Source organism: Hemitrygon akajei, chromosome 18 (assembly GCF_048418815.1).
Source record: "Hemitrygon akajei chromosome 18, sHemAka1.3, whole genome shotgun sequence".
Lineage (NCBI taxonomy): Eukaryota > Metazoa > Chordata > Chondrichthyes > Myliobatiformes > Dasyatidae > Hemitrygon > Hemitrygon akajei.
In genome coordinates, this window is record NC_133141.1 from 17,830,426 (window position 1) to 17,842,525 (window position 12,100).

General features: G+C 44.6%; 1 long non-coding RNA gene across 1 annotated transcript in view; it reads right to left on the reverse strand.

Moving 5' to 3' along the window:
• LOC140741158 (uncharacterized) overlaps window positions 1-11,587 on the reverse strand; it is a 42,570-nt gene extending 30,983 nt beyond the window's left edge. The window contains exon 1 of the long non-coding RNA XR_012102013.1: window positions 2,192-11,587. This is a non-coding gene — a long non-coding RNA (uncharacterized lncRNA). The remainder of the gene's footprint in view (window positions 1-2,191) is intronic.
• Between the last annotated feature and the right edge of the window lie 513 nt (window positions 11,588-12,100).

Below are 12,100 nucleotides of genomic sequence, written 5' to 3' on the forward strand. Positions count from 1 at the left end.
CTTAGCCCTTGATCTTGCCCAACAGGTCTGAGATTGTTGCTGCCTGTGAGGATGAGAGTTGGGGCTGTAGTAATGTTGAGCAACCAAGCTGTGACACCGTGGTTCAGGGAGCCAATCAAGAGGGTTGGAAGAGAAATATGATTGTAATTGGGGATAGTATTGACTCATAGAGCACCACAGCACAGAAACAAGCCCTTCAGCTCATCTGAAGCCAAACTATTATTTTGCCTAGTCCCATCAACCTGCACCTGGACCATAACCGTCTATATCCCTCCAATCCATGTACTTATCCAATCTTTTCTTAATGTTGAATTCAAACCTGCATCCAGCACTTCCGCTAGCAGATCATTCCACAATCTCACCACCTTCTGAGTGAAGAGATTCCATTTTATGTTCCCCTTAAACATTTCACCCTTAACCAATGCTTCACCTAACCTTAGTGGAAAAAGCCTGATTGCATTTACCCTATCTATACCACTCATTGGGTGGCAGGGTGTAGATACGTCTGTACCAAAGGAGGTGTAAGGCACTCCTACCCTCCACTAGCCTGCAAATCATCCTTGGGAAAGGTCTAGCACCTGCTTAGCCCCACCCCCCACCGATCAGGATCATATGAAGCCATGGGAGCAGGTGGTGGTGATCGTATGAGCAGCCGGTGCACATCACAAGTCCTGGTTATCTGACCACTGATGACAGGCAGACAATCTCTGTAGAGTATTGTAAAGACACTGCCCAATAGCAGTGCCCAATGGCAAACCATTCTGTAGAATTTACCAAGAATAATCACGGAAAAAGGAGAGGGACAGAGAAAGAGAAAAAAGGGAAAAAAATAAATAAATGGCCTTCTATACATTGGTGAGACCTGACACAGACTGGGAGACTGTTTCGCTGTCCACCAGAGAAAGCAGGATCTCCCAGTGGCCACACATTTTAATTCCACATCCCATTCCCATTCTGATATGTCTATCCATGGCCTCCTCTACTGTCAAGATGAAGCCACACTCAGGTTGGAGGAACAACACCTTATATTCCGTCTAGGTAACCTCTAACCTGGTGGCATGAACATTGATTTCTCTAACTTCTGTTAATACCCCCCTCCCCTTCTTGCCCCATCCCTTATTTATTTATTTACCCTTTTTTTTCTTCTTTGCTTGCCTAAGTGTAAAATCCTCTCTTTAACACTGTACTTCTCCTCTCCCCACTTCCCTTCTGACTCAGTGACCTGGGTTCTGCAACTTTCCCTTGTTAGGTAGCTCTCCCTCCCCCACCAATAATATGCAAAGTGCTATACCTGTTGCAGAGGGGAACAGCACAGGGGTACTCTGCACTGTCTGCCTATTCCCATTCCCTCTCCTGAAGTCACCCAGTAACCTGCCCCTGCAACTTAGTAGATTACCTCACAGTCGATCATAACTTATCTCCTCCTCATTCTTCCATATGAGCTGTAGGTCAGCAAACTGCAGCCATATTTCCCTAACACAGTCTGTAAGGAGCTGCAGCTGGTGCACATTATGCAAATATAGTTCTTAGGGAGACTGCAGTTCAACCAGAGTTCCCACATGACGAACCCATCACTGACCTTGGATACATTCTCACTACACTAGCTAGGCACTAAAAGATTTTTAAAAAAGAAAGGAACTTAAAAGAAACTCACCTTACCCTTTGCTTCCTCACTCTTTGAATGAAGCCTCAAATCCTCCACTCTTAACACTCCCAGAATGACTGCTCCATTTACACCTGATTTCTTTTTATTGGCCCTTACTAAGTGCCTAATAATCTGTGTCCATGGGCATTCAGAATATTCCGATTGGCTCTGCTCCCTCTTTCAAATCTCGCTCTCACAATTGACTCACCAACAGCTCCTTCCAATCTCAGGCACTCAAAATTCACCCGACTGGCCCCACTCGCTTTTTCAAATCCTGCTCCCACAGTTGACTTGCTAACAGCTCCTCACAATCTCAGACATGCAGAATGTCACAAGTGGCCCCATTTGCTTCTCCAATCTCACTCTCAACTGACACTCCAATGGCTCCAGGTGATTGCATGCTCATCAACCATGTCATGTCAGACCTTGCTGCAGAGTTGCAAATGAAATTGAACACATTGCAATCACCAGCAAAACTCTTGCCACGCTTACATGCATGGGCCACTACATAAAGATCAAGGTTGCATTGATAATCAAGTTACTCACCACCAGATCTTCCCGAAGGGCTGCATCTGATCTTTGCCATGTCATCCAATTTGCTTCCACCAGAGACATCAGCAGATATGGAAGGATTGTTTCATTTATCTTGATTGCAGGTGGCGACACTGACAATTGGGTTTTTCGACAAGTGAAGACAGCAGTAACAGGAATGTGGAGGAGCAGAGGGATCTGGGGGTACATGTCCACAGATCCCTGAAAGTTGCCTCACAGGTACATAGAGTAGTTAAGAAAGCTTATGGGGTGTTAGCTTTCATAAGTCGAGGGATAGAGTTTAAGAGTCGCGGGGTAATGATGCAGCTCTATAAAATTCTGGTTAGGCCACACTTGGAGTACTGTGTCCAGTTCTGGTTGCCTCACTGTAAGAAGGATGTGGAAGCATTGGAAAGGGCACAGAGGAGATTTACCAGGATGCTGCCTGGTTTAGAGAGTATGGATTATGATCAGAGATTAGGGGAGCTAGGGCTTTACTCTTTGGAGAGAAGGAGGATGAGAGGAGACATGACAGAGGTGTACAAGATATTAAGAGGAATAGACAGAGTGGACAGCCAGCACCTCTTCCCCAGGGCACCACTGCTCAGTACAAGAGGACATGGCTTTAAGGTAAGGGGAGGGAAGTTCAAGGGGGATATTAGAGGAAGGTTTTTCACTCAGAGAGTGGTTGGTGCGTGGAATGCACTGCCTGAGTCAGTGGTGGAGGCAGATACACTAGTGAAGTTTAAGAGACTACTAGACAGGTATATGGAGGAATTTAAGGTGGGGGGTTATATGGGAGGCAGGGTCTGAGGGTCGACACAATATTGTGGGCCGAAGGGCCTGTAATGTGCTGTACTATTCTATGTTCTATGTTCACACAATGTCTGTATCCTCCCATTTCTCATTCTCATGTGCTTGTCGAAATATCTCTTAGAAGTCTAATGTATCTACCTCTATCACTACCCCAAGCACACACCACTCTCTGTAAAAACCTTACTCCTCACATCTCCTTTGAACTTAACCCCCTCACATAAGACGCATGTCCACCAGTATGAGACATTTCAAACTTACTAACCCTCCCATCTCCATTTTCATTCTTGTCATTTACCTACAGTACAGCACAAAAAGTAGAGGTCCCAGTTCTAATCCCTGAGGAACACCTCTAATCACAGACCTCCAGCTAGAATTGGTCCTTTCAACCACTGCCCTCTCTTTTCAATAGTCAAGCCAGTTCTGAATCCAAACAGTCAATTCACCATCAATCCCATGCATCTTAAACTTCTGCATCAGCCTCCTATGAGGAACGTTATCAAACACCTTAATAAAATCCATGTCGATAATATCCTCACCTCTACCTTCATCAACCACCCTAATCACCTCAACAAAAAAATCTATTAAGTTAGTAGGACTCAACATGCCCCGCACAAAGCCATATTGGCTCTCCTTAATTTGACCATGGTTTTCCAAATGCACATGAATCACATCCGTACAAATTCTCTCCATTAACTTCCCTATCTCTGATGTGTGATTCACCAGCTCTGGTGTTCAGGATTATCTGATTCACTTATTAAGGTAATAACATTAGCTACTCAAAGGTCCTCTGGGATCTTGCCTGCAGGTAGAGAGGACACAAAAGTTTTGGTCAAAGCCCCAGTAATCTCAACTCCTCCCTCTCTCAAAAACCTGTTGTATATCCCATCAGGCACTGGGGACAGCCCCACCTTAACGATCTTCATGAGAACCAGCCCTCTGCCTAGCACCAGATATAGTGTGATGTCTAATCTTATTTGCTTGTCTACATATTGTGTCAGAAATGCTTCCTGGACACACCTAACAAATTCCACATCAACCAAACCTTTGCACTAAGGAGGTACCAATCAATATTTGGGAAATTGAAGTCCCCCATGCCAATAGCCCTGTTATATCTGCATCTTTCCAAACCCTGCCTCCTGATCTGTTCTTCACTGTCTATTCGATATTTCAAGAGATTGATTGCTACTTTCCTGTTACTGATTTCCACACAGACTGACCCAGTAGACAATCCCTGAATGACATCTTCCCTTTCTGCAGCTGTGATATTATCCATGATTAAACAAGTGCCACTTCCCCACCTCTTTTGGAACCCTCTGTCCCCTTTGAAAAATCTAAACTCCAGAACACCCATCAGCCATTCTCCCCACTTCCCTTCTAAGCCACAGATTCAGACTCAATCTCAGAGATCTGGATGCTGCTGCTTTCCCCCAAAAGGTCCCTCCCACACACTCCCCAGCAGTATGAACAGTGCTATATTTGTTACTGAAAGGAACAGAGTACAAGGGTACTCTGCACTGTCTGCTTGTTCCTTTTCCTTCTTGAGACAATCACCCAGTTACCTGCCTCCTGCAACTTAGAGGTGAATACCTCTCTGTAGGCCTTAACTACCTCCTCCTCATTCTTCCATTTGAGCTGTAGCTCATCCAACTGCAGCTCCAGTTCCTTAACACTGTCTGTAAGGAGCTGCAGCTGGTGCATATAACATAAGTGGAGTTCCCGGGGAGACTGCAGTTTGCCCAGATTTCCTGCATGCAACGTGAAGAACCCATCACTGACACTGGACACATTCTAACTCCACTAGCTAGGCACTAATAGACAAAGTAATACAGGAGCTTACCAGTAACTTACCTTATCCTTTGCCTTTCCACCAAAGCTTCTTTGAGACAAGCCTCAAATCCTCCACTCTAACACTCACACGATGGCCACTCCCACAAAGACCACCTTGCTTACACCTGGCTCCTTTTTATTGCCCCTTGTCAAGTGCATGATCATCCCAAGCAGAATGTCCCAACTGGCCCCATTTGTTTTATCTAATCTTGTTTCCATGACTTCTTGCCAATTGCTTCTTGCAATCTCTGCTGTACACAATGCTCCAATTGGGCGAGCTTGCTTTTTCAAATTTTTCACCCACAATTAACTTGCTCATGGCTCCGAGCAATCTCAGGACATGCAGAATGTCCCAAATGGCCTCTCTTGCTTTTTCCATTCTTGCTTCCAGAGATGATTCACCCATGGCTCCACGTGATCTCAGACATGCATTATGTCCCAACTGGCTCCATTCAGTTTTTCAAATCTCACTCCCACAATTGACTCTCCGATGGCTCCACATGATCTCTCTTCCTTATCAGCCCATGCATACATTCATTTGCTGAAGAGTTGTATATGGAATTGAACACAGTGGAATCACCAGCAAATCTCTTATCACGCTCACGTGCCTTTGCCACTCCATGAAGGTCAAGGTGGCATTGACAATCAACTTCAATTACCTGTGTCTTTTCAGTAACATGAAAGGTTTACACTTGCTGAACGATCAGATGGCTGTGCATCACCATTAAAATTTCTTGAAGGTCAATGCCACATTTCTAAGGAGAATGATGACTTCATCTCTTGGAGGTCAAACTGCCAGACAATTTCCAAAGAAAACATTACCCAAAGGACTGGACTCTGACAGGAAAACATAACTCTCTGCATTCCTGAAGACTCGCCGCTACAGCTGAGCACCGTTGCAATGAGGGTCATCCGAACATCAGAATCAGGGTGGAAGATGCCAGGTGTTTTCTGCAAAAGTGATTCCAGAGCCAGTGTCAGTCCAGTAGCATCCTACAGTAGACATCCAGCAGGTGTGAGGGCTGCCTCATTTGTTCGGTATATGCTGCCCAACTGAGCCAATGACAGAGTGTATCCAGTGTCAGAACAAGAAGTGGGGACTTTCCTGGTTGGCTGCCAGTGACATGTGGTGTTCCATAGGTGTCAGTATTAGGACTGCTTCTTTTCACCTTATGTACCAGTGATTTGGATGAAGGGATTGATGGTTTTGTGGCCATGTTTGCTCGGTGGAAGGATGGGTAGTCATCGGGAACAAGGGAGTCCGCAGAAGAACTTAGACAGATTAGGAGAACGGGCAAAGGAGTGGCACATGGAATATCGTGTTTTTAAGTCTAGGGTCATGCACGTTGGTAGAAGAAGTAAAGGCGTAGACTATTTTTAAACGGTGTGCAAATTCATCAATCAGAAGTGCAAAGGGACTTGGGAGTCCTCATGCAGGATCCTAAAGGTGAAGTTGCAGGTTGAGTCTGTGATAAGGAAGGCCAATTCAATGTTAGCATTCATATTGAGAAATTAATCACTTCTGCCTACACAATGCCCATATTCTTCCACTTCCATAAGTCCGTAAAAGTCCATAGTGTATCTGCTTCTACCACCACCCCAGACACACCTCACTCTCTGTGTAAAAACCTTACCCCTCACATCTCCTTTAAACTCACCCTCTCTCACCTCAAAAGCATGCACACCAGTATCAGAATCTTCAAACTTACTAACCCACCCATCTACATTTTAAGTATTGCCATTTATGTACAATACATCACAAACAGTAGAGGTCCCAGTACTGATCCCCACAGAACATCACTAATCACAAACCTCCAGCTAGAACTGGTCCTTTCAATCACTACCGTCTGTTTTCAACAGGCAAGACAGTTCTGAATCCAAACAGCCAATTCACCATCAATCCCATGCACCTTAAACTTCTGCATCAGCCTCCCATGAGGGACGTTGTCAAACACCTTAATAAAATCCATGTCGATAACATTCACAGATCTACCCTTATCATCTCCTCAAAAAGCTCAGTCAAGTTAGCAAGACACAACTTGTCCTGCACAAAGCTATATTGGTTCTCCCTAAATCAGCCATGGTTTGCAAAATGCTCTTAATTCCTACCCCTACAAATTCTCATCAGTAACTTCCCTATCTGACGTGCAACTCGCCGGAATATGGTGTTCAGGAATTTCCCTGGTTCACTTATTGACTATGGTAACAACATTAGCTACTCGAAAGTCCTCTGGAATCTTGCCTGCAGGTAGAGAGGACACAAATGTTTTAATCAAAGTCCCAGTAATCTCATCTCCTGCCTCTCTCAATAACCTGTTGAATATCCCTTCAGGCCTTGCACCAGATATAGTGTGGCCTCTAATCTCATTGGCCTGTCTACATATTGTGTCAGGAGTGCTTCCTGGACACATCTAACAAATTCCACCCCATCTAAACCATTTGACTCAGCAAATGCCAATCAATATCAGAGAAGTTTAAGTTCCCCTTAACAACAGCCCTGTTCTTTTCTGTACCTTTCCAAAATCTGACTCCTGATCTAATCCTCAGTATCTTTGTAGCTGTTAGGAGGGTCTATTGAACATTAAAAAATGAGTCCTTGCTTCTTTTACTGTTTCAGACTTGCACCCACAGTGTCTCAGTAGACAGTGTCTTCACACCACCCTTCCTTTATGCACCTGCGATACTATCCTTGATTAGCAATGCCACTTCCCCACTTCTTTTACCTCCCTTCCTGTCAATTTTGTCACACCTAAAACCTGATACATCCACCAGCCACTCCTGCCCTTGTGACAGGTCTGACTCTGTAATGGCCAAAACATCATAGTTCCATGTACTGATCCATGCTCTAAGTTCTTTACCCTTGTTGCTGATAGCATTAAAATAGACACACTTCACCCAATCCCATATATTGTAATTTTACCCCATAGAATGCCTGTCTTTCTCAGTCTCTCTACATGCTGCATCTACCTGCACACCAACTGCCCCATCCTCTGGCATCCATCCCTCTGCCAAACTAGTTTAAATCCTCACCAACAGCTCCAGCAAACCTCCCTGTAGTGGTATTTAGTCCCTCTCATGTTCAGGTGTAACTTGTCCTTTTTGCATAGGTCATATCCTCCCCAGAAGAGATACCAATCTTCCAAAAATATGAAACTCTGATCCCTACACAGTTCCTCAGCCATGCATTTATCTGCCAAATCATCCTACTCTTAACCTCACTAGCACATAGCACATGCAGCACTTCAGAGATTACTACCCTTGAGGTCCTGCTTTTTAGCTTACTTCTTAACTCCGGACTCTCTCTTCCTGACCTCATTCCTTTTCCTACCTATATGTTGTGGGTACCAATATATACCACAACTTCTGGCTACTCACTTTCCGTATTTAGAATGCTGTGGCTAATCTGAAATATTGCTGACCCTGGCAACTGGGAAGGAACATACCATATAGGGGTCTCTTTCATGTCCATAGAATTGACTGTCTGCTCACCTAAGTATAAAATCCCCTCTCAGCACTGCACTCCTTTTCTCCCCGCTCCCCTTCTGAGCCGCAGAGCTAGACTCAGCACCAGAGACCTGGACACCACAGCTTTCCCCCGTTAGGTGGCTCCCCGTCCCTCACAAAGATATCCAAACTGGTATACTTGTTACTGAATAGAACAGCACAGGAGTATTTAGCACAACCTGCCTATTCCCTTTCTCTCTCCTGACAATAACCCAGCTACCTGCCTCCTGCAACTTAGGAGTGATACCTCTCCATAGATCTTAACTATCTCCTCATTCTCTCATAGGAGCTGTAGGTCACCCAAATGCAGCTCCAGTTCCCTAACACAGTCTGTAAGGAGCTGCAGCTAGAAGTACCTCATTCAAATGTAGTTCTCAGGGAGACTGCAGTTCACCCAGAATTCCCACATCCAACATGAAGTACCCTTCACTGACACTGGACACTTTCTCACTATGCTAGCTATGCACTAATATACAAAGAAAGAAAGAAACTTACCAGAAACTTACCTTACCTTTTGCCTATTCTCGCCAAAGCCTCTTTGAGCCAAGCCTCAAATCCTCCACTCTAACAGTGGCCTACTCACATAATGGCCAATCCCACAATTATTGCTTTGCTTACACCTGAGTCATTTTTATTGGCCCATGATAAGTGCATAACCACCCTGTGATCTCAGGTGTGCAGAATGTCCAAACCGACGTCACATGCTTTTTCACATCTCACTTCCACAACAGATTGCTAATGGCTCCTTGCAATCTCAGACGTGCAGCATGTTTCAATTGGTCCTGCTCACTTTTTCAAATCTTTCTTCCAAAATTGATTTGCTAATGATTCCTCACAATTCATGGTATGCAGAAAGTCCCAACTGGCCATGCTCTCTTTTTCCAATCTTGCTCCCACAATTGACTTGTCAATAGCTCCTTGTGATCCCATGCTTATCAGCCCATGCATACATTCATTTGCTGAAGAGTTGTATATGGAATTGAACACAGAGGAATCACCAGCAAATCTCTTGTCACGCTCACGTGCCTTTGCCACTCCATGAAGGTCAAGGTTGCATTGACAATCAGCTTACTCACCACCAGATCTTCCCGAAGGGTTGCACCTGATCTCTGCTACGTCACCCCAATTTGTTTCCACCAGAGACATCAGCAGGTATGGATGGACGGTTTCACCTATCTTCATTTCAGGAGCCAATGGGTTTTTCCACAAGTGAAGGCAGCAGTAACTGCATATATGGGCCAACAGGTGCTCACTTCAATTACCTGTGTCTTTTCAGTAACAGGAAAGGTTTACACTTGCTGAACGATCAGATGGCTGTGCATCACCATTAAAATTTCTTGAAGGTCAATGCCACATTTCTAAGGAGAATGATGACTTCATCTCTTGGAGGTCAAACTGCCAGACAATTTCCAAAGAAAACATTACCCAAAGGACTGGACTCTGACAGGAAAACATAACTCTCTGCATTCCTGAAGACTCGCCGCTACAGCTGAGCACCGTTGCAATGAGGGTCATCCGAACATCAGAATCAGGGTGGAAGATGCCAGGTGTTTTCTGCAAAAGTGATTCCAGAGCCAGTGTCAGTCCAGTAGCATCCTACAGTAGACATCCAGCAGGTGTGAGGGCTGCCTCATTGGTTGCTGTCTGTCAGTGACGTGGTCTTCCACAGGGGTCAATGGTCTGTTGATTCTATTCATGCTATATGCCAGTGATTGGTTTGAAGGAATTAATGGCTTTGTGGCCAAGTTTGTAGGCAATACAAAGCTAATTGGAAGGACAGGTAGTGTTGAGGAAAAAGGTATCCTGCAGAAAGTCAGATTAGGAGAGTGGACAAAGAACAGGCACATAGACTATAGTGTGGGTAAGTATAGGGCTGTGTACTTTCATAGAAGGAGTAAAGTCATAGACTATTTTCTAAACAGGGAGCAAATTCAGAAATCAGAGGTGCAAAGGGATTTGGGAGTCCTTACGCAGGGATCCTAAAGGTGAATTTGCAGGTTGAGTCTGTGGTAAGGAAGGCAAGTTCTATGTTAGCATGCATCTTGAAAGGACTGGAATATAAAAGCAAGGATGTAATGCTAAAGATTTATAAGACACTGGTCACAAAAAACTTGGAACAATGAAACATAGATCATAGAAGAGTGCAGCAGAGGAACAGATCATTCGGCCCACAATGTTCTGTCAAACCAATTAAATCAGTAATCAAATGACCAACTAAACTCATCCCTTTTGTCTACACAATGTCCATATCCTTCCATAATCTCCACAATCATGTGTTTTTCTAAAGGTGTCTTAAAAATTGGTAATGTATCTGCTCCTACCACCAGCCCAGGAGCACCCCACTCTTTGTGTAAAAAACCTTACCCCTCACATCTCCTTTGAACTCATCCCTCTCATCTTAAATACATGTAAGACACAACTTGCCCCACACAAAGCTATGCTAGCTCTCCCTACTCGGTCATGGTTTTCCAAATGCTTATAAATCCTATCCCTATGAATTCTGGCCGCTACCTTCCTTACCATTGATGTGAGACTCATCTGTCTATAGTTACCAGGATTACCCCTTGTTCTCTTGTTGAAATAGAACACAAACTTAGCTACTCACTAGTCCTCCAGGGCCTTTCCTGTGGCAAGAGAGGACATGAAGATATTGGTCAAGGCCCCAGTAATGTCATCTCTTTCCTCCTCCATAACCTGTTGTATATCCCATCAGGCACTGGGGCATCTCCACCTTTATGCTCTTCAAGAGAACCAACACTCTGCCTAGCACCGCATATAGTGTGGTCTTTCTCTCGTCAGTCTGTCTACATATTGTGTCAGGAGTGCTTCCTGGACACGCCTAACAAATTCCACCCCATCTAAAACTTTTAACTAAGGAGGTACCAATGAATATTAGGAAAGTTGAAGAACCGCATGAAAATATCACTAGTATTTCTACACCTTTCAAATATTGCATTCCGATCTGTTCCTCAGTGTCTCTGTTGCAAATGGGGATTGGGGTGGGGGTGGTGAGTTCAACTGAGTATTCCAATAGAGTAATTGCTCCTTTCCTGCTTCTGATTTCCACCTACACTAGGTAGACAGTACCTTCATGTTACTCTCTTTTTCTGCAGCTGTGATGCTACCCTTGATTAACAATGACACTTCCACACCTCTTTCACCTCCCTCCATATCCCTATTGAAATATATAAATGCTAAAACATCCACCAGCTGTACCTGCCCTTGCGACAGGCCTGTCTCTGTAATGGCCAGAAAGTCATATTTCTTTGTACTGATTCATGCTTGAAGTTCTTTACCCTTTTTGCTGAGTATTAAAATAGACACACCGCCCCCGCACCATGTCCTCAGCCATGCATTGATCTGCCAAATCATCCTATTCTTACCCTTACTGGCGCAAAGCACATGCAGCACTTCAGAGATCACTACCCTTGAGGTCCTGCTTTTCAGCTTACTTTCTAAATCACAACATTCCCTCTTCAGGACCTCATCCATTTTCTTACCTATATGTTGTGGGAACCAATATGCGTCACAACTTCCGTCCGCCCACCCTCCATCTATAGAATGCTGTGGACTGATCTGAAACATCACTGACCTTGTCAACTGGGAAACAAAATTCCATCTGGGTGTCTCTTTCACATCCATTTAATCGCCTGTCTGCTTGCCTAAGTGTAGAATCCCCTCTGAATGTGGCACTCCTCTTCTCCCCACTTCCCTTCTGGCTCAGTAACCTCAACCCTGTGACATGCCCCCATAAGGGAGCTCCTCCTCCCCCATCAA